The sequence below is a fragment of the Sinocyclocheilus grahami genome, unplaced genomic scaffold, assembly GCF_001515645.1.
Source record: "Sinocyclocheilus grahami isolate Dianchi unplaced genomic scaffold, SAMN03320097.WGS_v1.1 scaffold573.1, whole genome shotgun sequence".
Classification (NCBI taxonomy): Eukaryota; Metazoa; Chordata; class Actinopteri; order Cypriniformes; family Cyprinidae; genus Sinocyclocheilus; species Sinocyclocheilus grahami.
In genome coordinates, this window is record NW_015505752.1 from 45,720 (window position 1) to 48,293 (window position 2,574).

Sequence of the window (2,574 nt, forward strand, 5' to 3'; positions counted from 1 at the left end):
TTGGATAAAAGCGTCTGCTAAATGACTAAATGTAAATGTAACCTTCCGACAATTTGCAGAATTGTCAGGAATTTCTCCTTTTCAGAGAAATTCTTGAACCTGTATATAGAATGCAAAAGAATCCATATCGCTAGACTGTCGTAAAAACGTTGGCGGTGACAGGAAGTGGAAGCAATTTCGCGCATGCGCAATACAAATCGTGTTTCCGGTACGGATCGAGTAGTCACCACCCAAAATTGCCGTAAATTGTTTTGTCATACAGACAGGAAGTAGACGCATTTCCGCGCATGCGCATTACAAATCGTGTTTCCGGTACGGATCGAGTAGCCATTTCTGCGCATGCGCAGTACAAATCGTGTTTCCGGTACGGATCGAGTAGCCACACCTACGATGGACACTTTACTCTCCCATGAGGCCTCGTGAGAGGAGGCGAAATATTCCAATAGTATCCAGCACCAGAACCGGAAGTGAGGGGCGGAGCTTCTTCTTTTTCTTGAATTACTTTAATACTATGACTCCCTTCCCAGACTCCATCATAACCACCTCTTGGTCCACACTCACATCAACATTCCTATATCCCACACCTTGTTTTATAAATGTAGCTACCCCACCTCCATTACCTTGTTTCCTGTCTTTCCGAATAACCACATATCCTTGTAAAACAAAATTCAACTGAGGTTTGAGCCATGTTTCTTGAACACATACTATATCAGGTTTATTTGAGCTTCTTCTTCTTCTTCTCTCGAGTTTTTTGGCGGATTGGCAAACCAACGTTAAAGGTGCATGTCTGGCACCTACTGATCTGGAGTGTGAAACGTACACGGTTGAGCTATGAATTATTCAACTATTATAGATAAAAGAAAATAATAATAATAATATTAATATAACTCTAACTTCAAACTCTTTCCATTAATCTTGTCTTTTTTAAATACTTAAACAATTCTCCATATATTCTTGATTGCATTACCCCATAACCTAATAGTGTCTTTAGAGATATACTAATTCCCATCAGTTCCAGTTCTTGGAACATCTGATGCCTTTCCCTTTCATACGCTATACATATTAAAAGAACATGCTCAACCGTTTCTGGTAGTCCACATTTATCACAATTGCCTGTTTCATGTTTCCCTGTTATGTGCAAACTGTTATTTAATGCTACATGTCCTATTCTCAATCTAGATAAGATAACCTCCTTCCTTCTATTTCCATAAGTTACTCTCTCTTTAGCAACATGCTCCTGGATCTTAAATAAATGCCTAGGGGCGGAGCTTAACATAGTATGTTAACATTTAACATAGTAGTGCCACCTTAGGGGTTTTAAGGGGTAATTTGCTTTTATTACACACGATACGTCATACTTTATGCATGTATGCATTTTATAATGACATATTAAGCATTTTATAAACATTAATCTTGTGTAATTTAGTTGTAGACCTATACAGTTATTAGTTTCATTGTATTATGCAAGTTATTTCCTGTTTGTGATATTAAAAATAATGTTTGAAACTTCTATGAAATACACTTTAATCACAAGATTCAAAATAAAGGTTTACTCCAAAGTCACATGCATCATAAATTTTTCTATATGAAAACTAAAACATTTCAATAAAATAATTTCCTGTTTGTGATATTAAAAATAATGTTTGAAACTTCTGGGCATTTTATATGAAATATACTTTAATCACAAGATTCAAAATAAATGTTTACTCCAAAGTCAAGGTCACATGCATCATAAATTTTTCTATATGAAAACTAAAACATTTCAATAAAACACACACAAACAGCAGCATCATTTTAAAAGTAACAATCAAAATGTACACAATAATTAAATTGAAGTTTATAAAACGAACAATTCACTATTGGGCACATTTTGTCGTGACAATCTTGCATGAGTTCAAATTAAAATGTATCAAATTAATTCACTCTTAGGCCCTTTTTGTTATGACAATCCTACAAAAATAACTCCCCTGAACACAAGATGAAATATGAAGGACACTCTGGAAGCTTCTGATTGTTCCAGGAGATTGTTGAGGGCCTTTTCCTCGTCCTCTTCCTCCATTATAAGGAAAAGAGGCTCTTCCACTGGCCCCCTGAGCAGATGTCTGTTTAATGGAGCCATTTCACAACTTCTGTCAGATTACTGGGATCTCTTTCATTACAGAATATTAAAGGAAAATGTAACTTTAATATTTCTTATTAATGTGTGTATATAGATAGATAGATAGATTTGAGACATACCTCACAAGCGTAGCCTGTTATCCAATTGGAAGGGCCTCTTGTAGGGTTTCTGCACTGTAATATACATGTATCTTGGTTAATTTCAAATTGGTCAGAAGGGGGTGCAAATGTAATGGTGTGCTGGAGGAAATGTCCAGTACCTTTCAGAGAAAACCATCTGGAGTCCACCATCTCCGTATGATGGGAATGTCACACTGGAAGGCACAAACATAGAGAAATCTTTAAATATCAACTGCTACAACATAATAAAGGTCAATTACCTTAACTGATAACTACTTACAGATGTAAAATCAAAGGGTGCTCCCGAGACAAGATGTACTGGAAAACAACAAAAAA

The 2,574-nt window shown here is 35.9% G+C and overlaps 1 long non-coding RNA gene and 1 pseudogene across 2 annotated transcripts in view; one reads left to right on the forward strand and one right to left on the reverse strand.

The window, feature by feature from the left end:
• Nucleotides 1-2,574, forward strand: part of LOC107556558 (zinc finger CCHC domain-containing protein 4-like) — a 21,040-nt pseudogene that overhangs the window by 5,742 nt on the left and 12,724 nt on the right.
• LOC107556572 (uncharacterized) overlaps nt 1,876-2,574 on the reverse strand; it is a 1,528-nt gene continuing 829 nt past the window's right edge. Inside the window, exons 3-6 of one of the 2 annotated variants that reach the window (XR_001605293.1) lie at nt 2,519-2,556; nt 2,379-2,432; nt 2,239-2,292; nt 1,876-2,102 (exon numbers count right to left, since the gene is read on the reverse strand). This is a non-coding gene — a long non-coding RNA (uncharacterized lncRNA). The remainder of the gene's footprint in view (nt 2,103-2,238; nt 2,293-2,378; nt 2,433-2,518; nt 2,557-2,574) is intronic. The other variant, XR_001605294.1, reaches the window with a different exon arrangement.